The following is a 26,373-nucleotide window of genomic DNA, read 5'->3' as shown; positions in this document are numbered from 1 at the left end:
AAAAAAACTAAAGAGACACAAGAACTACTAGCTCAAAAAATAGATACAATGGAAAATTATAACAGAAGAAATAACATAAAGATAGTGGGCCTTAAGGAAGATGAAGAAGGCAAGAATATGAGGGAGTTTATAAAAGAGTGGATCCCTAAGACCCTAGGATGTCCAGAACTACAGCAAGAAATGGAAATAGAAAGGGCACATAGAGTATTGGCCTCTAAACCACAACCACAACAAAAACCAAGATCTATTGTAGTAAAATTCCTAAGATATACTACAAGAGAAAAGGTACTGGAGAAGACAATGGAAAAAGTAAGAGAGGGCAACAAACCACTGGAGTATAAAGGGCAAAAAATCTTCATTTATCCAGATATAAGTTTTGAACTCCTAAAGAAGAGAAAAGAGTTCAATACAGCAAAGGCGATTTTATGGAAGAAAGGGTATAAATTTATACTAAAGCATCCAGCGGTATTGAAAATATTTATTCCAGGACAACAAAACAGACTATTCTCGGATCCAGAAGAAGCACGAAAATTTGCAGAACAATTACAAAAATAGACTGAGGGAGGAAGACGGGTAATGAGAGTTAAAATGATCACGATTGATATGTATGTGGGTAAAGACAAAAATAGACTGAGGGATGAAGACAGGTAATGAGAGTAAAAATGATCACGATTGATATGTATGCGGGTAAAGAGGTATAAGAGTGAATAGAGACAATGTGCATACGTGAATGTATCTGTACTTAGAGGAAAATATAGATAGTATAGACAAGAATTAATAAGGGAAGGTAATGGAATAGAGAGAATAAGGAGGGAATTAAAAGAGTGACCTTTGTGACATATGAAAAGTGAAATCTTTTCTGGGGGGGTGCTGGGTGGGGGGAAATAGTGGTCACTGCAAAATCAGTTGACGCTTGCGAGTGGATTCGCAAATCCAAATGGAGAGGGGAGATGTGGTTGTCCGACAAGGGATAAAGGACAACTCAGGAGGGGAAGGGGAGATTGGGGATAAAGAAGATAGAAATAGGAGAATAAGGAAAATGTTGGATGTTGTAGGAATGTTGTCTTATAAAGAGTTGAAAATAAGAAAACAGAGATGGAAAAGGAGGAAAGGTAATGATGGAAAAACGGAAAGAGAAGATAAACAAAATATAAAATGGCTACGCTGAACTATATGACTTTAAATATTAATGGAATACATAACCAAATTAAAAGGAAGAAACTACTAAATTTAAATGAATAAATGTATTCCATTAGAAAAAATAACATATAGGTTAAGAAATAATATTGAAATATTCGAACAAGTATGGGAGCCTTACATTAAATACAATAGCGAAAACCTACCGGGGACAAACATTACCTAAGTTGATGGAAGGAGAAGGAAAGAAAAGAATGGACTCAGTAGAATTTCTGGTGTATTTTTGTTGAATGACAACATTGTCTGACTGGCTTAATGCAACCTAGATTGAATACCTAAAATGGATGAGAGGGGGGGGGGTGGGGTGTGGCTTGGGAGGAGGGAGGGGGGGGAGAAAAAGTCACTGTATATGTGTGAAAAAGAAATAGTGTATATCATGGCTAATGTGATTTACGGTGTGAAAAATAAAAAATTTAAAAAAAAAGAATAATAGACGAGCTCCATGATCAGAACCATTTTGTTAAAGAGTAAATAAATCAAAGGTACTTGTAAGAAATCTTTTTATCAGAATGTGTTGAGTGTACAACAGTCACTGCCCACAAGGAGTGATTGAAATGCAGAGGATTTAAAGGAAGCACTTAAAGGAAAACTGGTTTAGCACCTGTGGGAGTCGGATGGCTAAAGAGCTGCTTCTCTATAATATGTCTGTCCAAATGATTGATTTGTAGATGTGTGCACAGTGTCTGGAAACATGCAACATGTCAATCAGCATTCAGAATCAGGATACAAAGATCGAAATGCTGTGGACATGGTGCATTCAGTAGAACATAAGAACATGAGAAATGGGAGCAAGGGTAGGCCATCTGGCCCATCAAGCCAGCTCCGCCATTCAACCTGAGGATAATCTCATCTCCACCTACCTGCATTTTCCCCATATCCCTTAATTCCTCTACTATGTAAAAATCTAGACAACCTTGTCTTAAATATATTTACAGAGAAATGAATGGGCTGCAAGCAAAAAGCTCTGCAAAAGGTAATGGACACAATCCAGGACATCACAAGTAAAATCCTCCCCACTATCGAGAACATCTACAGGGAATGCTGCTGTGGAGAGCAGCAGCAGTCATCAGGGATCCACACAACCCAGCAAACGCCCCATTCTCACTGCTGGCATCGGGAAAGAGGTATAGGTGCTACAACACTTGCACTACCAGCTTCAGGAACAGCTGCTATCCATCAGTCTCAACAACAAACTCAATCAGGAAATCATTCAAGGACTCTTACTTTTGCACATTATTGTTTTTTTTCTCTCTGTATTGCAGTCGGTTTGTTTACATTTCTTTATTTGTTTACATGTGTTCATTGAGTCAGGGTATTTTTTATTGCACAGCCAATAAGTAGTAATTCTGCCTCACCCACAAAATAAAGAATCTCAGGGTTGTATGTGATGTTATGTATGTACTCTGACAATAAATCTGAAGGAGGATCTCACAGCTCTCTTTTTAATATGTTGCCTTATCATTTCTCTAATAGTTTATGTAATTATTTCAAATATGCACACCCACAATTTATTTTTATCGCCATTGTTTGTGTAAATCATAGTTGAGTAATCTGCATCCAGAGTAGCAGAACAAATGCAAAAACATTAATATACAATAGGACTAAATCTACTGGTAAATTAGAAGTTGTGAGTTCAAACCCCAACAAGGCCACCTGAAAATTCATGTTCAATTAATCTGGTATTAAACCAAAATTGAAAAGGAGGCCACATAATTGATTTGTTGAAAAAGCAACTGATTCATTAAAGCCCTTGCATAGATTCAGGTGACATTCACAACACAGAAACCAATGGATAATTTATATTCCATGCAGACATCTCTCATCCCTCACTGTCCTTCATCTTTTTCCCCTTTCCACACATACCAGCTGTCTCCAATGTGTGCTCTCCAACATCTCACTTCCTTATTGTGAGTTCCACATTTGACTCTCCCTCTAAGCCAGAGGCTTCTCCTGTAACTCTCTTCAGCTTATCACTTCTTATTGGACCACTGAGTAAAAAATATCTTTTATTCTACATTAGTTTAAAAGTTTGATTTAAGCCCTCTGCACTACCCCAATCAAGCGTAACAATTAAATATCCTGTTGATTACAATAAGGAATCACAAAGTGACCACAAGGTTTTATCTGTGGCCTGTAGGGGGTTGGCTCATCTTGGTTCAGCCCTCTGGTAAATTGGTCCACTACTTCTTCAGTGTCCCAGTTCCTGGAACAACCCACAGGAGAATGGAGCATAATTGCATCTCCAGCTCCCCCAACTTCTCAGGAAAGTGCATTAACAATTATTTCCATCTACTTGCTGAAGATCTTAATTGATGGGAAATGCCATCTGTCCAGGTTTAGCTGAGTTTATGCCTGATTTTATGGTGTAAGGGCCCAATTATCACACCTCATTGCCATAATCTCACTGGTTCTCCACAGCCCTGGATCACCTAGACAACAGAAATACGTACATCAGACAGGTTTTCATCGATTACAGCTCAGCTTTCAACATCATCATACCTTCAGAACTGGTCAGCAAGCTTCAGAAACTGGCCCTCTGCCCCTCCTTGACTTGGATCCTTGACTTCCTCATTGGAAGACCACTGTCAGTGTGAATCGGCAAAAACATCTCCTCCTCACTGACATTCAACACAAGTACACCTCAAGGATGCATGCTTAGCCCACTGCTTTACTCTTTCTACAATCATGACTGTGTGGATAAGCACAATTTAAATGCCATCAAGAAATTTTCCCATGACACCATAGTTATTGGCAGAATTGCAGAAGGCAACAAAGAAGCATACTGGAGTGAGATAGATCAGCGAGTTGAGTGGTGTCACAACAATAGCCTTTGCACTCAAAAACTAAGGAACTGATTGTGACCTTCAAGAAGGGGAAATCAGGAGAACACAAACCAGTTCTCAATCAGGGTTCAGCAGTGGAAAGGGTAAAGATCTTCAAATTCCTGGGTGTCAACATCTCTGAAGATCAATCCTGGGGCTTCCATGTTGGTGGAATCATAAAGAAGGCTCACCAGTGGCAACACTTCATGAGAAGAGCGAGGAGATGTAGTCTGTCACCAAAGACTCTTACAAATTTCTACAGGGTGTATCATGGAGTGCATTTTGATTGGTTGCAACACTCTCTGGTTTGGAGGTGCCAATGCACAGGACAGGAAAACACTTCAGAGAGTTGTTAACTCAGCCAGCACCATCACTTCATCAAGGACATCTACAAGAGATGGTGTCTTAACAAAGCAGCCTCTACCCTCAAGGACTTTGACCACCCAGGCTCTGCCCTCTTCACACTGCAACCATCAGAAAGAATGTACAAGAGCCTGAAGATAAACACCCAATGGTACAATAACAGCTTTTTTCCCATTGCCATCAGATTTCTGAATGGCCAATGAACTACCTCACTTTCATTCTTATTATGCAGTAATTTATTTATTTTTTAAAATGTAATTTATAGCCATTTTTGCACCTGTAATGCTGCTGTATTTGGTGATGTGTTCATGACAACAAATTCTGATTCTGATGGAATAATTATCAAGTAGGCTTGCTCATATCTCCTGAAGCAAACATTAGGCCATTTCATGTCAGGCCTCCATCTGGAGGCCAGTCACAGGAACGGATGGAAAACGAAGAACTTACCTTACAGACAGCAGCCCTAAAGGCTGCTCCAGTGCCCCATTCATATCCAGAGGCGCCTCAAGACGCCCTCCAGGGCCGATGGAGGCGGGATGACTGGTGCCATAGCGCCACCCATCACAAATATGCAGCAGAACAGTTCCAGCTGCATGGTGGATTATGGGTAGGGAAGACGGCCATTGCTCTGCTGCATTTTGATCCACAGAGAGTGGCCCCAAAGGCCGAAATGGCCCAGTGTGGCTGTCTCAGCCCACACCAGCCGCCCCTGACGGTTCCCGCTGCCCCACCGCCCCTGCCTTGGAGGGAGAGGGGTGAGTGGGGAGGTGGGTCGCGGACTGATGGCATCATTATCAGCAGCCTGCCCTTAACCAGCCACCTGTGCATTTAGGTCAGCTCCACCGATTACCCTTCCCCAAGAAGGGTTGGAATCGGTAGCTCAAAGCCAGCCATGGCGCATTCAGGAAGGTACGTCTTTACCATAAGGGCGAAGAACCTCCGCCCTTACAAACGAGTGTTTGGTCTACCTGAAAGTACCTAATTTGGAGCTGGAAGGTCTCCATGGGTCAGGCAGCATCCACGAAGAGCAATAGTCGGTCAGCATTTTGGGTCAGAACCCTTTCATTCTTGTGAAAGGATCCCAATGCAAAACATTGACCGGCTATTCCTTCCCACAGTTGCTGCTTTGATTCCAACAGCAGCCGTTTCTTGTGCCCCCTAAACTTCCCTTCCCCTATTTCCCAAGTTAATATTTTAAAATGTTAAATCAGGGGTGTCAAACTCAAATTCACAGAGGGCCAAAATTAAAAACTTGGACTAAGTCGTGGGCCAAACTAAATATTTATTGAAAATTTTCAACAACATCTGCATGTTTTCTCTTCTTTCAACATATGTAATGTTAAACTTTTTCTTATTAAAATAAATGTTTAATAATAGTTTTGGTTAAACTCTTTCCAGAAGAAGCATTCACAAATGAGAAATAAAATATTCAATAAATAATATTTCTCTATAGCCTTTAAGCTCCTTTTAAATGTATTTTTTTTCACAAGCCAACAAGTCCAAAAAATAACAACTTGCTTCAATGAAAATGCAATCTTTCAACTATGAACAGTCCAAAGTTAACCAAAGAAAATATGAATCCAAGCTTAGCTTGCTACACTGTGATTTACTCTGATGCACCTGGGTCTAAACCAGATACTTGGCATCTCTTCTTAGATGCAAGTTCATCAAACTCTGGGGTCAGAGTTTGCCTCCCACCTGTCTTGAAAGGTCCTGTTTTCTGTCTTTCGTTTGGCCATTTTCCGTAAGGGGTTTATTACATGTGAGTCGGGCGACAGGTCGCAGATGCTAATGAAAGTAAAGAGAGGAGGCGGGGGCGATTAGCGGGCTGACGGCCGGCGCCAATGGATTTGCAAAGCATTCTGGGATTTGTAGTATTAGCTGTGCATGCGCTATACTGGCGCGGCGGCCAGCGGGCCAGCTCTAATACATATTTGATATGATCTTGCAGGCGAAATATAATTATATCACGGGCCAAATTTGGCCCGCAGGCCTGAGTTTGACATGTGTGTGTTAAATGCTCCCTCAATCAAATAGTTCCCTGGTCACTCTCTCCATACTGCCCTGCGAAAATGAATTATTCAAAGTTCTAATCTTGCCTTTGGCTTGTGATTTTTGCTCTTGTGTTTGCTAGGTCTCTGTTCATTGGCCAAGTTAAATATTTTGCTTACTGCAATCTTAAATGAATCTTTCAGTGAGATAAGTGTGGCTTTACCACATGTTTGGTTTGATTAGATCAATTACTTTATGCTCATGTATGGCAAATATAAGGGTCACATTAGAAAGAATGTGCAATGAAAAGATTTACAAAGTGATTAATAGATAGTAAGGTAATGACATGGATTTGTTAGTGATGCTTGAAACTAGCTTTAAACACCAGCCAACTGGATATCTGAATCTATAAAGTGTGTGTGTGGCGGGGGTAGGGGGGTGGTGGAGTTTAATATGGGCAGCCAATGCATTTTGCCTCAGGAGTGTGATAGGTGGTCTTGAAGGTATGAACCGTCTCCGCCACTGTCCCATCAATGAAGACAGGAGTGTGGTTCCCTTCGATAAGTTCCTTCATCTTACTGATGATGAGAGCAGGCAGATATAATTCTTCTTTTTCTTTGGCTTGGCTTCGCGGACGAAGATTTATGGAGGGGGTAAAAAGTCCACGTCAGCTGCAGGCTCGTTTGTGGCTGACAAGTCCGATGCGGGACAGGCAGACACGATTGCAGCGGTTGCAAGGGAAAATTGGTTGGTTGGGGTTGGGTGTTGGGTTTTTCCTCCTTTGTCTTTTGTCAGTGAGGTGGGCTCTGCGGTCTTCTTCAAAGGAGGTTGCTGCCCGCCAAACTGTGAGGCGCCAAGATGCACGGTTTGAGGCGTTATCAGCCCACTGGCGGTGGTCAATGTGGCAGGCACCAAGAGATTTCTTTAGGCAGTCCTTGTACCTTTTCTTTGGTGCACCTCTGTCACGGTGGCCAGTGGAGAGCTCGCCATATAATACGATCTTGGGAAGGCGATGGTCCTCCATTCTGGAGACGTGACCCATCCAGCGCAGCTGGATCTTCAGCAGCGTGGACTCGATGCTGTCGACCTCTGCCATCTCGAGTACTTCGACGTTAGGGGTGTAAGCGCTCCAATGCATGTTGAGGATGGAGCGGAGACAACGCTGGTGGAAGCGTTCTAGGAGCCGTAGGTGGTGCCGGTAGAGGACCCATGATTCGGAGCCGAACAGGAGTGTGGGTATGACAACGGCTCTGTATACGCTTATCTTTGTGAGGTTTTTCAGTTGGTTGTTTTTCCAGACTCTTTTGTGTAGTCTTCCAAAGGCGCTATTTGCCTTGGCGAGTCTGTTGTCTATCTCATTGTCGATCCTTGCATCTGATGAAATGGTGCAGCCGAGATAGGTAAACTGGTTGACCGTTTTGAGTTTTGTGTGCCCGATGAAGATGTGGGGGGGCTGGTAGTCATGGTGGGGAGCTGGCTGATGGAGGACCTCAGTTTTCTTCAGGCTGACTTCCAGGCCAAACATTTTGGCAGTTTCCGCAAAGCAGGACGTCAAGCAGGACGTCCAACTGCACGAAAACCAACAAGGTCGGGTCAGATACAGCAATGAGCTCTCTGAACCCTTCTCCATTAACAATGGCGTGAAGCAAGGCTGTGTTCTCGCACCAACCCTCTTTTCAATCTTCTTCAGCATGATGCTGAACCAAGCCATGAAAGACCCCAACAATGAAGACGCTGTTTACATCCGATACCGCACGGATGGCAGTCTCTTCAATCTGAGGCGCCTGCAAGCTCACACCAAGACACAAGAGAAACTTGTCCGTGAACTACTCTTTGCAGATGATGCCGCTTTAGTTGCCCATTCAGAGCCAGCTCTTCAGCGCTTGAGGCAGATATAATAGTAGCATTTAAAAGGCAGAGTTCAGAGGGATATAGGATCATGTGCAAGCAGCCGAATTTCAGTTTAATTTGGGCATCAGGTTCCATGCAGAAATGTGGGCCAAAGGGCCTGTTCCTGAGCTGGACTGGTCTCTATTTGTTGAGTCTCTGTCAGTCTTCAAATGGTGAGGGTTGGGGTTTGGTCAAGAGGCAGGTGTGTTGCCAGAGGCTGGTAACCATCCAAAAAGGGAGGTGATAATATACAAATTCATTCTTCTTTCAAAAACAGCATCAAACGACTTCACAGTCCTGTTTTCCATTGCTCTCCTTGACAATCTGTTCTATTTGTTACTGGGTGTGGACTATCCATGAAAACATGGGTTAGGGATGGGGAGTTAGATGCTGACCAAAAAATTATGCAAAGCAAAAGCCTTAGTTTATTCTCACAGGTTCAAAGCTGCACTGATCAAGATTGATTTGCAAGCAACCAATAAGACATCTTATACATAGGACAGCAAGTTTAGATAAAGTGTGAAAGTGCAGTTACAGGGAGAGGTCAGTTGGCAAAGGCAACATAGTTTTACTCCTCTGTGGTTCATTCAGAAGTCTAACAGCAGGAAAGAAACTATCTTTGAATCTGGTGGCACTTGATCTCATACTCATGAATCTTCTTCCTGACAGGAGGGGGAGTGAAGAAAATGTGTATGGGGTGGGATATGTCTTTTAATATGTTGGCTGCAGGCCACGGCAGTGATAGGCAGAGTCAACGGAGTGGAAGGGGTTTTATGTCATGGCCTGAACCATGTTCATCACCCTCTGCATTCTTGGGCAGAGTATTTCCTGACCCACACAATCATACACCCCAACAGGATGCTTTCAAAGTTGTTAAGGGAAGCAGGTGACATCAAATTTTCTCAACCTTCTGAAGAAGCTGAGGCAGTGATGCACTTTCTTGGCTGTTATTATCTTGGCCAAAAAAATATTGAAAATACTAAACAGATTAGTCTGTATCTGTGGAATGAGAAAAAAAGTTCAAATTTCAAGTTTAATTTGTTGAGAAATCAACCATCTTTCTCTCCACAGATGCTGTCCAACCAGCTGATTATTTCCAAATCAATCTGATTCTGTCTTAATGTTGCTCCTCATTGCACCTGAATCTAGTGTGCTGTCAGAATAATGTTTCTGCAATTGTTAATTTGGTTTTAACCTTTTGTTGTGCTTTTTTTTTGCAGTATTCCCCAAAGATGTCTGTGCAAACAGTTGGGATCTCCGCTTCAGGTTGTCACGTCAAGCTTGTTGCCACCAGATGGCTCTCCTGTCAATAGTGACCAGACATGAATGACAGGCTCCTGTCCTCTCAACTGGAGTATGTCTTCAATGGTCTAAGCAAGGTCAAAATTAAATTAAAGATGCTGAATTTTGGATGTGGATTTCAACCCATAATCACCACCATACAAGTACATGCATATCACAAACTAAAACCCAACCACAAAATAATTTTAATACTGATAAAAAAGTTTGTTAGAAGAAAACAAATTAATATATTTGATTCCACAGCTTTCAGTGAAATGTTAGGTTGTTTTACAGTACAAAATATCATTTGAATGTGATCAAAGAGCCACTTTGCTGTAACAACATATTTGAATGTTTTTCTTTGAAAACAAAGGGGTAAAATGAAACTCCATTCACCACCCTGCAGAAATAGTTTTAATGTTTTTAATATGAGTCATGGTTTTCTCATCCACAGACTATTCAACGACCACAAAATTGTATTACTTCAAAGCAAAAAAAGGGATTTAAGCTGCTGGTCTTGAACATTCCATTATTTTGATATTTAATATCTGTTTCAAATAGAATTTTAGGTGAGACAGTTTTATGTAACATAAGCATATTTTATTTCAATTAACAAGATTTTGCAAAGCCTGGTAATGAACAGACACCAAAAGGACCACAAGAAAATACTGGGGCTCTGTGTAACCAGCATCTGGACTACACAGGCCAGGCAGAGAAAGTGTATGCAGGCTTCAGGAAGAGAATAATTATTAGAAATCAAGAAATAAATGAAGAAAATAATTCTAAACCACAGAGAGAGCACATGGATGAACATAAGGATGTGAAGTAGTGGATAAATTAAACTTTAAAATTCTCATTCTCCTCTGATTTGCTCCCCCATCCTTTTTCCATCTCGAAAATCTTCTCCAAGTTCTCCAGATTTCTTTGTGCCTTGTCTCTTGCACATTCCTGTTTTCATTCATTACTGCTGGCAGTCTCACATTCTTCTTCTGCCTTGAATTTATGATAACTTCAAATTTTACTTTGTAGTTGGTGCAGCTTGTGTACAGGTTTGGCTGCAGGAAGTAAGAATTTCCTTGCATCTGCATGGTGTACTTATGATTATGACAATAAACTCACATTGAACATTGCTTCTACCAGTACTCCTGGCAACCTGTTCCAGGCACTACCACTTGCCCTGAGTAAAACATGAAAGTCTCAGATGCTGTGATTGTAGTAAAAGCACATCAAAATGCTTGAGGAACTCAGCCGGTCTTGAAGTTGAGCACCTAGACTCTGTCCGCCACAAAAGTGTGGATCTCCCAGTGGCTATCCATTTCAATTGTCTGTCCCATTCCCTTACTGACATCTGACAATGGTCTCATGCACTGCCAGACTGAAACCACTGCAAATTGGAGGAACAACATTTCATCTTCTGACTGGGCAACCTCCATACAGATAGCATTGATATCAACTTCTCTGGCTTTCGTTATACCCCCCTCACTTCTTCCCCCATCACCTTCCCCTATCTCTGTCTCTCCATTTGCACAAGCTTGATAAATTCTTTCCTCATTCCCATTAACACCTTTTGTTGTTCTGGATTCTTCCCCCATTGTTTGAGTTCTGAGACCTTCTGAGATTTCCTGCTTCTAGCTTATTCTTCTTATTCCTTTAAGAAAGGCTCAGGCCCGAAACATCGGCAGTATATCTTCATCTCATTTAGACACCAAAAAGACCGGCAGAGATCCCCTAGCATTATGGTGTGTTTTTACTACCACTTGCCCTACATATTTTCTTTAACATCCCTTCCCCCCTCCACCATAAATACATTTAGTATGTGTTATTTTTACCATGGGATTAAGATTCATCTATCCTATCAGCACCTCTCACAATTTTATATACCTCCATCATGTGATCCCTCAGCCTCTGATGCCCCAGAGAATACAACCCATGTTTGGGAAAATTCTGTAAATTTTTTATTAAACAGGCAAGGTGCCAGCAACTCCAGTTCCACATTGCTAATTCTAACTGTCTGTGAGCTAACAAAGAGACATAGTAGTAAATATTAAGAACCTGTTAACATGAGTTGGTTGTTCTGAAGTGTGTCCTGAAGACGAGAGGTTTAGAAAGAATGACTTTCAAATGTTGGTTATTATTCTCTTTACAAAAATGTGTGGAATTTAAGAATTGAGGACTGAGTAAAGAACACAAGTCTTATTTAATTGGAATCTGCCGCAACAGGAACCAAACTCAGATGAGTTTCTGAAACAAAAAAAATCCACTGAAAACACTCAGCAAGGCAGGCAGCATCTCTATTGGAAGGAGAAGCAATTAATAGCCCCTTTCACACTTGCAAGTGATCCCAGGAATTAACGGCCAATTGGCCTTTAAAGTGCGAAGTGTGAAAGCAAAATCAGCTCAATGCTAGCATCAGATGACATCATCTCATGCTGGGGATTGATAGCCTCAACCCCCAGAAGAATCCCCGCTGTCTGCAGATGCCGGCGCTGAAATCAGGCAAGCGTGAAACAGGCAATTGCACTGTGTGATTGAAATTACCCAAGTTTTGTGTGAGTGCAGGAATGTGAAGGAAGAAAAGATTAAAATGAAAGTATAAACTTTGCCATGAGAAAGTTGCAGTGGGAGAGAGAAAGAGAGAGGAAATAAATAGCAATAGGGGACAATATTTAGACAGCTTGGGAAAATTGGTAGAGCTATAGCACACAATTTATAAAGACCATGGGAAAAAGTTACCAACATTCCCATGCTGTTTAAAAATTGTCTGTTATTGCTATTTATTGCTAGCATTTTCCCACGGTCCCTTATAAAGGTTTACATAGGTCAGTACAACAACTGGGGCTGATGGGATAATACTGTGCTGTACATAAAACTTAATTATGTTATAATTAGGCATGATTAATCTTGTTCAGGATTTAGGGCAGGTCCACCATCACTTGATCGTCATGACATCACCAACAGAAGGTAGAAAAGTCCTAACCCTGGGGATGGCTCCTTGCAAGTGTGAAAGCGTTCAGTGACCCAGTTGGGAGTGGTCAAGGGTGAAAACCCAAACCCCTATTCCTATCCCGGGACACTAAACGGCCAACTTAGTGGGGTGCCAGTCTAAAAGGGGCTACAGTTTAAGGTACAGGACATCCCGTCAGAATCAGACTTGAAGCCATAACTTTGGACCTGGTGCCAATTTCAAGCATAGCCAATAGAAGAAAAGAAGATGAATGGTGTTCCAGTTGACACAAGGATTTCTTTAATAGGACAGTGTGAGGTTTGATTCAGTCATCAAGTTCTTAGACACAACGGTATATGTATGATGAATACATGGAGTACACCAATATGATCGCTCATGGATTTTTGTAATCTAACCACTGCTGTAGGCATAAGAAAATACCTCTTATGCAATGCTGGTCTTTGTTCATTTAGGGGTTTATTTTGTATCACAAAATGGATTTTAGCACACATTTTCAATTCACTCTCAGCAACTTTTACTATAAATTTTAGTGTGTAATTGACAATCTATGAAGACTAATTGCCCATATAATTGTCATCACCACATCAAGATTCCTTTTCTTTTTGAATAAACAATGCATACAACTCTCCTGTACTGTTGGGCAAAATGTTTCCTGTTGTTTACAATAGACTGAAGGGGCTCTTAAATCAAATGCAATGCAGGCGCTGTAGCTGACTTAAGGGCACATTTAAATTTATTATGTTTTAAAAAATATATATAGCAAGATTTTAAAAAGGGCAGTCTGGGTTCTTAACATTTTTTTTAATGGTTCTGTTGACTTTCGATTTGCATCAACTTTGACAGTCATAGCTAAGCTTCATGGGGTAAAGTGATGGTGAAATACAGACATGTTATTTATTCTAAGTTGCAAGACACACAGAAAGCCTCACGTGTAGAATGTGACCAACGTGGGAGCTATGAGTGTTTTTGTTGGTTTTCACAGTTAAAACAAGTCTCTGTGGGAAGTGGAATATCAAAGGAAAGTAATGATGAAAAACTGAAAGCTTTCTGCTTTAGAACCCTGGTATTCTGCTCTTGGGAATGGGGAGGATGGTAAATGAACTGGGAAGATGTGAGAAGTGACACAGTGAACAGCCACAGACAATCTGTGGGAGGTCAGAAAAATGTAGCATTAGCATTGTCTGGTGGTGGGGAGGTGGGGTGGGAGGGGGGAGGTGGTGGAAGGAAGCGTTGACAAGCTTGGCACAGTTCAGTTTTCACTGATATGCGTCAATTTGCTTCTAAAGAATTAACCAGGTGTTTTCTTGTGTTAATACCACTGCAATCGCAAGTGAGCAACTCCCTTGCTACTTAAAAGCATTGTCAATGTGTTTCTGGCATTGCTTCAATGATGGACATCCAGACAGAGATTTCAATGCATCAAAAAGTGTTTCACTGCAGAACGTTTGTAGTGGTTTTATTTAAGAGATACAGCATGGTAAAAAAGCTCTTGCGGCCCATTAACTCATGTCACCAATGAACCCAATGACCCTGCACATTTTTGGGGATGTGGGAGGAAACCTGAACACCCGGAAGAAACCCACACGGTATCGTGGAGAACACACAAACTCCTGATAGACAGTGGCAGATCCAAACCCAGGTTGCTGGCACTGCAATAGTGTGGCTCTAACCGCTAAGCTAACGGTGCCACTGTTGTTTTGAGCTTTCTGTGTACTGAGGAATAGTAGTGTAAAAATACTGATACAACACAAAGAGTGTCTTGCACAACTACAGCACTTTTCATCCCCTTTCCATTTCATTTCCTCCCAGGACATCCCAAAGCATCTGCAGCCAATGAGGTACTTTGTAACTGTGGTCACCAACCCAATCACAGAAATGCGAGAGCAGTTTGAATGCAGTGATCTCCCACAAATAGGGGCATGATAACAACCAGAGCATTTGGTTTCAGCAACCTAACAGGACAAGTGTTGGCCAGAACATAGGGAAGAACTTACACATTCTGCGAAATAGTATCGAAAGAACATTTTTGCCCACCCAAGAGAGTAGATGACCTGAATATGGCACACTGATGGTGCAGGCCACTCTCAATCTGACCAGGTGAATGACTCTAGAATTTTAAGCAAAGACTTTGCATTAAAATTTGCATGAACACTCTCACAACATACAACAGGCACTTTGCAGAAGAAATTGGGAAACAAACATTTCAGATTCTTGACTACTAATTATTCTCATTGTCAGAGTCTTAATTTCAGTCATGGTATAGACACAGCATGAGGGTTTGACTTCAATGAGTCACAAATCTATTGTTGAAACACACCCCCCACCTCCCCCGCCACCCCTCCCAATCTGGAGTTTGATGTATTTATATCAGAAAGCCCATTTAATTCTGTTGAGCTAAGAGTGGACAAGTGTTAGGCATCCAAAACACCAACATAGATTGAGTTAAATTTAGTGCACACATTCTAGGTGATTCTATATAAAAATATAATTTATTGTGCTGCATCTATTTACTACCAAAAAATATTTATCCACTTCCCTCTGGGAAACCACAAATGAACCTGTACCCACCTTGTGCATTCCAGATTACCAATACTGTACATACAAAATGTTTTTCTTGACACCCCTGGATATTTTCAGTTTATCTCAATGATCTCTAGTTCTCAACCCCTCCATTAAAAGGAAAGGGCTTCCTTCCATTTATTTGTCTGAACCCATCATATTCTTGTAAGTCAAGCATATATCTGCAAGGTGTTTGTACATTCTCCCTATGACTGTGTAGGTTTTCTCCAAGGGTACCAGTTTCCTCCCACTGTTCGAAACATAACATGGATTGTAGGGCAATTGGGTGGCACAAGCATGTGGGCTGAAAGGGCCTGTTATCATGCTGTATGTCTAAATTTTTAAAAAATCTTAATTTATTTGCTGCCTAGTATATGTGTCTCCTATCTCGGAAACAATTCAAGTAGATCCTTTCTGCACCCTCCCTTGGGCTACTTTCTTCTTAAAGTGTGATGACCAGCTGTCAATACAATACTCCATTTGTGGTTGAAATTATTTTAAACAGATTCATCATAAACTCCTTAGTTTTGCACTCTAGGCTTCAATTTATGGTTCAACATCTTATTTGCTTCTCAAAACTATTTTCCAACTTGCCACATCACTGTTGAGGATTAATTCACAGATCTATCCAGACCTCTCTTTCTGTACATCTCATCCCCCATTATGCCTTTGTATGCTGCTGTGTTAAAATTAATTTGCTGTCTTTCCTTCAATGTATTTGTTTTTGCTCCTCTCCTTGTAACACTTTACCACATTTCCAAACCTTGTCTCATCCGTAAACTTGGAAACTTTATCTTGTACTTTCAAGTCCAAATTTTTATTTTTACTTTTCCTCATGACATTGGAGGCCATTCTGTCTATCAACTATGCTAGCCCACAAATTCCATTCTCAACGTTTCCCCGTTATCATGTTCTCCCCTACATGCCTGCTAACTTTCCTCCGATTGTTCTACCATCCACCTACAGCAGGGACAAGTTACAGTGGTCAATTAACCAGCCATCTTCGTATATGGGAGGAAACTGGAATACTTGGGGGAAACTCAGAGGGAGTCAGAGGGAGAACAATCAAACTCCACAGATAACTCCAGAATTTAGGGTTGAATCTGGGCTCTGGAGCTGTAAGATAGCACACTAACCACTGCACCATTGAACCGTCCAGTCATAAATATCAAAAAAATGGCAAGTCAGGTTATTGATCAGAAATCAGTAAATGCACCATTCACACTCCACTTTTAAATGTTTCAAAATTTAAAAATTATAGCAAACCATTGAAAGGCTGACAGAACACAGTTTGAGCTTATTTCTGCATTTATGGATTGTCTTAATTTCAAAATAAAAGAATAGGCAGTTCTTCAGGTGTGGCCATGCTGAGGACCTAGAAAGACAGAAGTTGGAAGAGCTCTCCGTGAAGATTGATTAAAAGATCGATTTAAAGTCAGCAAAATAATTTTTTTGTATTAAAAACAAAAGATTGATGGGTAAGAAGAACAAGATCCAGAAAAATAAAACTGAAGAAGTTCAAAAATCGCCAAAATTGTCAACAGAAAGTCCACAAGGGAGTGGTGAAGAAGGTGCAGCCAAGATGTCAGCACAAGCCCAAGGAAATGGGGGATCCACACAGAATTTCCAAAAAATAATAACATCTGTGGAAGTTCTGAATGAACGATTCTCCAAGGTGGAAAATGTGCAAAGAAAGGTGGCAGGAAAAATAACAGTAATGACGGTAGCAATTGAAGACCTGAATACTCGAGTGGGCCAGATTGAAAACAACCTGATAATGACTCAAGAACAAATGCAAAGAAATGGAAAGCAGATTAACAGCTGCTGCTGGACAAAATCGACCACATGGAAAATTTCAGCAGAAGAAATAATGTCTGAATCATCAGGCTGAGAGAGGGGACTGAGGGGAAAGTTCTGGTGCACTTCTTTGAAGAGTGGATCCCACAAGTGCTGGGAGTGGAAAAATTGAAGGAAAAACTAATAGAGAGAGCTCAACGGACCCTTGGCCCCAGGAGTGCAGATGACCAAAGACCAAGCTGCTGAGATTTTTGAGTTAAGGGATCAGGAGGCAACACTAGACTCTTTTAAACTGCAGCACCTGGGTTGCCCTCTGGGGACCCAGGTGTGATTACTGGGGCAAAGGTGCTGGAAGCACCTTTTAAACTGCAGGAGGATCTACCCAATAAATCACCAACCTGGAGATTTAATGGGGAACCCACCCTGCAATGACACAGTAAATGATGTGCCACTCACTCACGGGAACTATCGATAGTCAATCTCCACCCCCCCCCACCAGCCATCAGTCGCCACCCCTGTTAGTCACCACTCACCATCAATCACCACCTTCCCAGTCAGTCACCCTCCCCCCATCAGTTGCCACCCACCCAGCAATGTCCTGTTGCTGCGAATGTTAAGCCGTCATTGCAAACTAGGTTGTGTTTGCAGCCGTGGCAGTTCACGGCCCCTCCACACTCCCCCCCCCACCCCCGCCGTGGCAGTGACCTCTCTCCCCCCATGGCAGCAACCTCGCTCCCTCCGATCGTAGCACTCCCACCCCCCCCCACCCCCCTGTGGCAGCGACTTCTCTCCCGCCGATTGTGGCTCCCCTCTCTATTACCCTCCCCACCCCAGGCCCCGCAGCAGCAACCCCCCTCTCTCCCCGATCGTGGTAGGCACTTCAGCCAGGGTTGCAAGTGCTGATGTCACTGGAGTAACTGGGTCACCCATTTTCCTGTTCAAATTGCCTGTGGACACGACCTAGGTAAATTTCACTGGGTTCCTTGATAACCTCTGAGGTATCATGAAAATGGTGGCCCAGTCATGAAGGAAGGAGGAAAGATACTATTCTTTCAAGACAAGTGCTAATTTAGTAAAACAAAGATAAGAATTTAACAATGTTAAAAGACAATTAAGAACACAGAATGTAAAATATGCAATGCTGTACCCAGAGATGCTTAGAATTGATGTAACAGAGGGATCCCTAAGATTTTATATAACAGTAGAGAGATTTCTACAAGAACTGTAAAGGGGACCCAAAAATAGATGACAGAAAGAAGAAAAAGAATAAAGACTAAGTTAACTGTAAATGTTAAAAAAATAGAATAAAAAATAAAACGATAGTTATATTTTTTACCTATTTATTATCAGTTATGTCTGCACAATTGAAAAAGAGAGTGGTTGAAAGAATACTTAATTAGACTACTCTCTGACCAAATGTATACATGTATACATTTGTATGCATGTATACAGATGGCGTCTTAATCATACATTGTTGAGAAGGACAGACCAGTAATTTTATCAGGGAACAAATAGAATTGTTTTGTGAAACAAACAAACCCTCTACTAATGATAGTTTCTGAATGTGGGAATACATTGAAAGCTTTGGTTTTTTTTAATATATTTTTAATTTTTTATTTTTCACACCATGAATCACATTAGCCATGATATACACTATTTCTTTTTCACACATATACAGTGACTTTTTCTCCCCCCCAACCCTCCTCCCAAGCCACCCCCCCACCCCCCCCCCCTCTCATCCATTTTAGGTATTCAATCTAGGTTGCATTAAGCCAGTCAGACAATGTTGTCATTCAACAAAAATACACCAGAAATTCTACTGAGTCCATTCTTTTCTTTCCTTCTCCTTCCATCAACTTAGGTAATGTTTGTCCCCGGTAGGTTTTCGCTAATGTATTTAATGTAAGGCTCCTATACTTGTTCGAATATTTCAATATTATTTCTTAACCTATATGTTATTTTTTCTAATGGAATACATTTATTCATTTAAATTTAGTAGTTTCTTCCTTTTAATTTGGTTATGTATTCCATTAATATTTAAAGTCATATAGTTCAGCGTAGCCCTTTTATATTTTGTTTATCTTCTCTTTCCGTTTTTCCATCATTACCTTTCCTCCTTTTCCATTTCTGTTTTCTTATTTTCAACTCTTTATAAGACAACATTCCTACAACATCCAACATTTTCCTTATTCTCCTATTTCTATCTTCTTTATCCCCAATCTCCCCTTCCCCTCCTGAGTTGTCCTTTATCCCTTGTCGGACAACCACATCTCCCCTCTCCATTTGGATTTGCGAATCTACTCGCAAGTGTCAACTGATTTTGCAGTGACCGCTGTTTCCCCCCACCCCACCCCCCCCAGAAAAGATTTCACTTTTCATATGTCACAAAGGTCACTCTTTTAATTCCCTCCTTATTCTCTCTATTCCATTACCTTCCCTTATTAATTCTTGTCTATACTATCTATATTTTCCTCTAAGTACAGATACTTTCACGTATGCACATTGTCTCTATTCACTCTTATACCTCTTTACCCGCATACATATCAATCGTGTTCATTTTTACTCTCATTACCCGTCTTCATCCCTCAGTCTATTTTTGTCTTTACCCACATACATATCAATCGTGATCATTTTAACTCTCATTACCCGTCTTCCTCCCTCAGTCTATTTTTGTAATTGTTCTGCAAATTTTCGTGCTTCTTCTGGATCCGAGAATAGTCTGTTTTGTTGTCCTGGAATAAATATTTTCAATACCGCTGGATGCTTTAGTATAAATTTATACCCTTTCTTCCATAAAATCGCCTTTGCTGTATTGAACTCTTTTCTCTTCTTTAGGAGTTCAAAACTTATATCTGGATAAATGAAGATTTTTTGCCCTTTATACTCCAGTGGTTTGTTGCCCTCTCTTACTTTTTCCATTGTCTTCTCCAGTACCTTTTCTCTTGTAGTATATCTTAGGAATTTTACTACAATAGATCTTGTTTTTTGTTGTGGTTGTGGTTTAGAGGCCAATACTCTATGTGCCTTTTCTATTTCCATTTCTTGCTGTAGTTCTGGACATCCTAGGGTCTTAGGGATCCACTCTTTTATAAACTCCCTCATATTCTTGCCTTCTTCATCTTCCTTAAGGCCCACTATCTTTATGTTATTTCTTCTGTTATAATTTTCCATTGTATCTATTTTTTGAGCTAGTAGTTCTTGTGTCTCTTTAGTTTTTTTATTAGATTCCTCCAATTTCTTTTTTAAGTCTTCTACCTCCATTTCTGCTGCTACTGCCCGCTCTTCCATCTTGTCCATTTTCTTTCCCATTTCTGTTAAGGTCATCTCTATTTTATTCATTTTCTCTTCTGTGTTGTTTATTCTTTTTCTTAAATCCTTAAATTCCTGTGTTTGCCATTCTTTAAATGATTCCATGTATCCTTTAATAAGAGAAAGTATATCCTTTATCTTGCCTTTCTTTTCTTCTTCTATTTCACTGTACTCTTCCTCTTCCTCTTCTTCTTCCTCTGGGTTGGCCATCTGTTGTTTCTTTGGTGCCCTTTCCTTCTCTTCTTTCTTGTTTCTATTGTCTTCTGTGGTCTCTTCTTGCTGCAGGTGTTCTGCAGCTGTCGTTGCCGGCTGTGGAGATCGACTCCCCAGCTGGTCCCCCCTCCCGTCGGTGTGTTTTTTTTCATGCGCGGTTGCGCACTTTTACTCGGCTCAGCGAGCCATTTTTGTAGTCCATTATTTACCGACCTGAGGGAGCGGGTTTCTCTCTCCGCAGCGGGCCTCTTCGGACAGGTAAGGCCTTCACCTTTTTCCTCCTTTGTCTTCTCTTCCTCTCTTCTTACCGTTGCTTTCGATTTTTCTTTTTTTGTCGCCATCTTCTTTCCACCTTTATATTCACTTTTCTGTAACTTTTATTTCTGTGCCTTTGTGTTTTCCTTTGTTTTTCCCGACTTTTCTGGAGAGGGCTGGAGTTCACCGTCCGGCCACTACTCCATCACGTGACTCCCCCCCATTGAAAGCTTTGTTGAGGGGAAAGATAATTTCTTCTATGAAAAAATAAAGTGGAAGTGGCCTATAGAAAGAAATAACAGAATTGGAAAAAGAATACCAGAGATTGAGTTGAAAAGAAAAATTACAAAATTTTGGTAAATAAAAAATTGAAATATAATACTTTACAAACATAGAATTTAAAAAATCTATTTTAAAGTCAAAACAGAAGTACTGAGGATTGGGAGATAGAGCACATAAATTTTTATTATGGCAATTAAAGACAGAGGAGACATCAAGGATGATAAATGTAACCAAGATCTGTTGTAGTAAAATTCCTAAGATATACTACAAGAGAAAAGGTACTGGAGAAGACAATGGAAAAAGTAAGAGAGGGCAACAAACCACTGGAGTATAAAGGGCAAAAAATCTTCATTTATCCAGATATAAGTTTTGAACTCCTAAAGAAGAGAAAAGAGTTCAATACAGCAAAGGCGATTTTATGGAAGAAAGGGTATAAATTTATACTAAAGCATCCAGCGGTATTGAAAATATTTATTCCAGGACAACAAAACAGACTATTCTCGGATCCAGAAGAAGCACGAAAATTTGCAGAACAATTACAAAAATAGACTGAGGGAGGAAGACGGGTAATGAGAGTTAAAATGATCATGATCGATATGTATGTGGGTAAAGACAAAAATAGACTGAGGGATGAAGACGGGTAATGAGAGTAAAAATGATCACGATTGATATGTATGTGGGTAAAGAGGTATAAGAGTGAATAGAGACAATGAACATACATGAATGTATCTGTACTTAGAGGAAAATATAGATAGTATAGACAAGAATTAATAAGGGAAGGTAATGGAATAGAGAGAATAAGGAGGGAATTAAAAGAGTGACCTTTGTGACATATGAAAAGTGAAATCTTTTCTGGGGGAGGCGGGGTGGGGGGAAATAGCGGTCACTGCAAAATCAGTTGACGCTTGCGAGTGGATTCGCAAATCCAAATGGAGAGGGGAGATGTGGTTGTCCGACAAGGGATAAAGGACAACTCAGGAGGTGAAGGGGAGATTGGGGATAAATAAGATAGAAATAGGAGAATAAGGAAAATGTTGGATGTTGTAGGAATGTTGTCTTATAAAGAGTTGAAAATAAGAAAACAGAAATGGAAAAGGAGGAAAGGTAATGATGGAAAAACGGAAAGAGAAGATAAACAAAATATAAAAGGGCTACGCTGAACTATATGTCTTTAAATATTAATGGAATACATAACCAAATTAAAAGGAAGAAACAACTAAATTTAAATGAATAAATGTATTCCATTAGAAAAAATAACATATAGGTTAAGAAATAATATTGAAATATTCAAACAAGTATAGAAGCCTTACATTAAATACAATAGCGAAAACCTACCAGGGACAAACATTACCTAAGTTGATGGAAGGAGAAGGAAAGAAAAGAATGGACTCAGTAGAATTTCTGGTGTAATTTTGTTGAATGACAACATTGTCTGACTGGCTTAATGCAACCTAGATTGTATACCTAAAATGGATGAGAGGGGGGGGTGGGGGGGTGGTTTGGGAGGAAAGGGGGGGGGGGAGAAAAAGTCACTGTATATGTGTGAAAAAGAAATAGTGTATATCATGGCTAATGTGATTTATGGTGTGAAAAATAAAAAATTAAAAAAAAAAAGGATGATAAATGTAATTCAAACAGAGTGTGCCAAATTTATATATAATCAGAAAGAAATCAATGATACTTTTAAACAATACTTTATCAAGCTGTATGAATCAAACTTGAGAGGGGATTCTACTGAAATAAATAAATTCCTTTCAGCAATTGAACTGCCAAATTTGGAAGACAGAGATCAGATAGAATTAGGTGCCTCCTTCACTAGAGAAGAGATTGAAAAAGCTTTGACTACATGACAGGCAAATAAGTCACTGGGAAAGGATGGTTTCCCCACCTGAGTTTTTAGACAATTTAAAGATCTTTTGATACCTCTCATTATGGAGGTACTGGATCGGGCAGTGGAAAGTAAGACTCTTCTGGAATCCTTCTCAACAGCTATCATTATGGTACTACCAAAAAAAAAGAGACCCGCAAAAACCGCCATCATACAGGCATCCTCCTTGTTAAATGCAGATTACAAAATTTTGGCAAAAGCACCAGCTTATAGACTAGGAGAATATCTAATTAAACTGATAAATTCGGACCAGGTGGGCTTTGTTTTAAAAAAGACAAGCTGCAGATAATCTGAATAGATTATTTAATATAATTAATTTGGCCAAGTCTAAAAAAAAACCCAAGTATAATTGTATTGTTGGATACAGAAAAGGCAATTGATTGACTAGAGTGGCCATTCCTATTCAAAGTGGTAGAAGTTTGGAATGGGCCAAACATTTATTGATTGGATAAAAACTCTTTACCATAAACCACAAGTCAAAATTATAACTATTGCCATAACAAAATGTCATCAATGTTTCATTTGAGTAGATCCAGTAGACAGGGGTGCCCATTGACTCCAGGCCTCTGTCTTGGCAATCGAACCATTAGCAGAAATTATAAGGAGAGATCCAGATATAAAATGATTTAGAGTTGGCCAGAAAGAACATAAAATTAATTTATTTGCAGATGACGTGCTGCTATACTGAAGGACCGGCTGAGTCTTGGATCAAATTACACTGGAAATATATGAGAGCGTTTCAGGATATAAAATTAATTTGGGGAAAAAAATGCTATTAACATATTTTGACTATGAAAGATACCAAAAAGTAAGATGGCTTAAATGGAAAATGGATGGAATTAAATATTTAGGAATAATGGTAGATAATAATCTATAAAATGTATACAAACGTAACTCTCTCCCCTTGCTTGGAAAAATAGAGGAGGACTTACAAAGATGGAGAGATCTAACTATTACTTTAATTGGAAGGGTTAATTGTGTGAAAATGAAAGTGATGCTGAAATTGCAATATCTCGTTCAATTACTGCCGATTTCTCTGCCTAAAACCTTTTTTCTTAATGATACTTAAAGTATCAAAGACTATTTCTTTGGAATAAAATTGATGTGGGAATATAAATTGGAAGAATTAAGATTACCAGATTTTTAAAAATATTATTTAGCAGCCCTCTCTTCCTTTTTCGAAGAAGGGAATTCTCCCTCATGGATCCGAATGGGACTACATACAATGAGAGAGGGTGCAGTGAAGGATTTCATTTATAACTGGAATGTCAAATCAATAATTAAAAAACAGACAACCCCATTCTAATACATATGATTAAAATTTGGCATGAGATTAATGGAAGTATTGGAAAAATAGTGGGGATATCACCAAAAGCACATTGGGCCAAAAAGAACTATTACCCATGAACTTGGGGAATAGAATTTTAAATATTTGGCATGAGAAAGGAATTAAACATATTGAAGATTGTTATGAAGAAGGGCTACTTATGAACAATTAAAACAGAAATATAATCTGTCAAATGGAACCTACTGTTTTCTTTAAATCCTTGTGAGAGAGATGAGGTCCCACAATGGCCCCACCCTCAAGTAAGGAAGTGGAGGGGATGCTTCGACTGGGAAATGCACCTAAATTTATAACTCGGATGTATTCTGCTCTCCTTGGCGAAAGTGTTAAGCCAGGCCTACAAAGGTCGAGATTGAGGTGAGAGTCGGATCTAGGTGTCTCAATACCAGAGGAATGCTGATCCGACTGGAGTTTGGACAGTACGACATCAATGATTAATGTGAGATATGGTTCAACATAATTTTGTGCATCAATTATATCTCACACCACAAAAATACATAAATCAAACTCTGAAATGTGCTTTAGATGTGGCATCGAAATTGGAACTTTCCAACATTCTACATGGTCGATGATGAAGGCAAGTCCATTCTGGCAAGATATCACTGAAACATATATTCTATAACAAGAATAACAGGGGTGACCTTCACATATGACCTAGAGCTGTACCTACTGGGCAATCTTATGGTCGTGAGCAACAAATTGACTAAATTTCAAATCTGTAGTCCTAGCTGTGTCTAAGAAGTGTATAGCAATCACTTGGAAGTCCAACTCTCCCCTACTTATTGCTTGATGGGCCTGGGATATGCATAGTTTTATCTTCTTTTTCTTCTTTTCTTTGGCTTGGCTTCACGGACGAAGATTTATGGAGGGGTATGTCCATGTCTGCTGCAGGCTCGTTGGTGACTGACAAGTCCGATGCGGGACAGGCAGGCACAGTTGCAGTGGTTGCAAGGGAAAATAGGTGGGTTGGGGGTTGGGTTTTTCCTCCTTTGTCTTTTGTCAGTGAAGACCCGTAGTTTTATACCCATGGAGAAAATTACCTATAACTTTTTAAAAAAAGACACTTTTATTAAGTTATGGCAACCATACTTAGATTATGCAGGGGTCCAATTGAAAAACCGGACTCTTCAAAGTATATAAAGATGTGATATCCCAGAAAAAAAAAATTATGAAAGAAATGAGAGCTCTGACAGTACAAAAAGTTATATTAGTGTGTGGTGGGAGGGAAAAGGGGGAGAAATGTTCTATTTTCTTTTGTTTGTAAATAGTTAATATATAGTTGAAATGTATAAAAGACTGTATGAATATATGTAAAAAAAGCATGAAAAAATAAAGTTGTTAAAAAAGAATAGGCAGGTCTTCTCAAGGTACTTAAAATGACTAAGGGAATCAGAAGAATAAAGAGAAATTTTTTCTGCTCATGGGAAAATTTACAAGTGAGGCATAATTTAATGTGATTCAGTTGTTTGGCATAGCATTCCAGCAGTATAGCATTGCTCCCATGAATGGGTTGCAGCTTCAGTCTCCCCCTGTACAGTCAGTGAAATATCAATTTGCCGAGAATGTGACTCTACTTAGAGCTGACGTGAACCACAGAGAAGCAATGCACAATAATGAACCCCATATTCATACACAAAAGGGAAACTGCTCTTGCCCAATCCATCTGCTGTCAATTGAAGGGATTAATATGGACTATATCTGCCCTTCTCCCTGAAGTAATGGGGTTGTATTGGGAAACTGCTTAGTTAAAAGCAACAGCATTTAATGATGGGAGTCTAAAATAAAGTTTTATTGAAGTATTATATTATTGATAACATTTTACTTTCAGAATGAACAAGGGATATTGTTGTTTCTTTTGGAATAGTCACTCAGAGGAATGACGTAATTAGACTTGTTTACGCAGCGTTACTCATTGCAGACAGCGGTTGGATTACCTTTCCCAGGCAGCTTTTTAAGCCTGCAGTCTTCCATTGCCTTTTGAGATGAGGGCACTGTAAATTCTTTACTCGATCCATATTGCATAATAAGATAAATATGTTGTCGCTGCTAGTTACCATCCTCTTGCTCTTTTCCTGAGGGTCAACCGCAAAGCACTATTTGCAAATGACTGAAATCCAGAGGGACTGAGCTGTTCTAGTGCATGAATCACAAAAAATGAACAGGCAGATCCAACATGTAGTTACAGCAGCAAGTGTGGGTTTTTTTTGCCTTTATT

General features: G+C 40.0%; 1 long non-coding RNA gene across 1 annotated transcript in view; it reads left to right on the top strand.

Moving 5' to 3' along the window:
• LOC138761052 (uncharacterized) overlaps nt 1-13,007 on the top strand; it is an 81,729-nt gene extending 68,722 nt beyond the window's left edge. Inside the window, exon 3 of the long non-coding RNA XR_011356088.1 lies at nt 9,485-13,007. This is a non-coding gene — a long non-coding RNA (uncharacterized lncRNA). The remainder of the gene's footprint in view (nt 1-9,484) is intronic.
• The last annotated feature ends 13,366 nt before the right edge of the window (nt 13,008-26,373 follow it).

This window comes from Narcine bancroftii, chromosome 4 (assembly GCF_036971445.1).
Source record: "Narcine bancroftii isolate sNarBan1 chromosome 4, sNarBan1.hap1, whole genome shotgun sequence".
In the NCBI taxonomy this organism is placed as follows: domain Eukaryota; kingdom Metazoa; phylum Chordata; class Chondrichthyes; order Torpediniformes; family Narcinidae; genus Narcine; species Narcine bancroftii.
The sequence above is the reverse complement of the archived record's forward strand: the minus strand, read 5'-3'. Positions and strand labels throughout refer to the sequence as shown.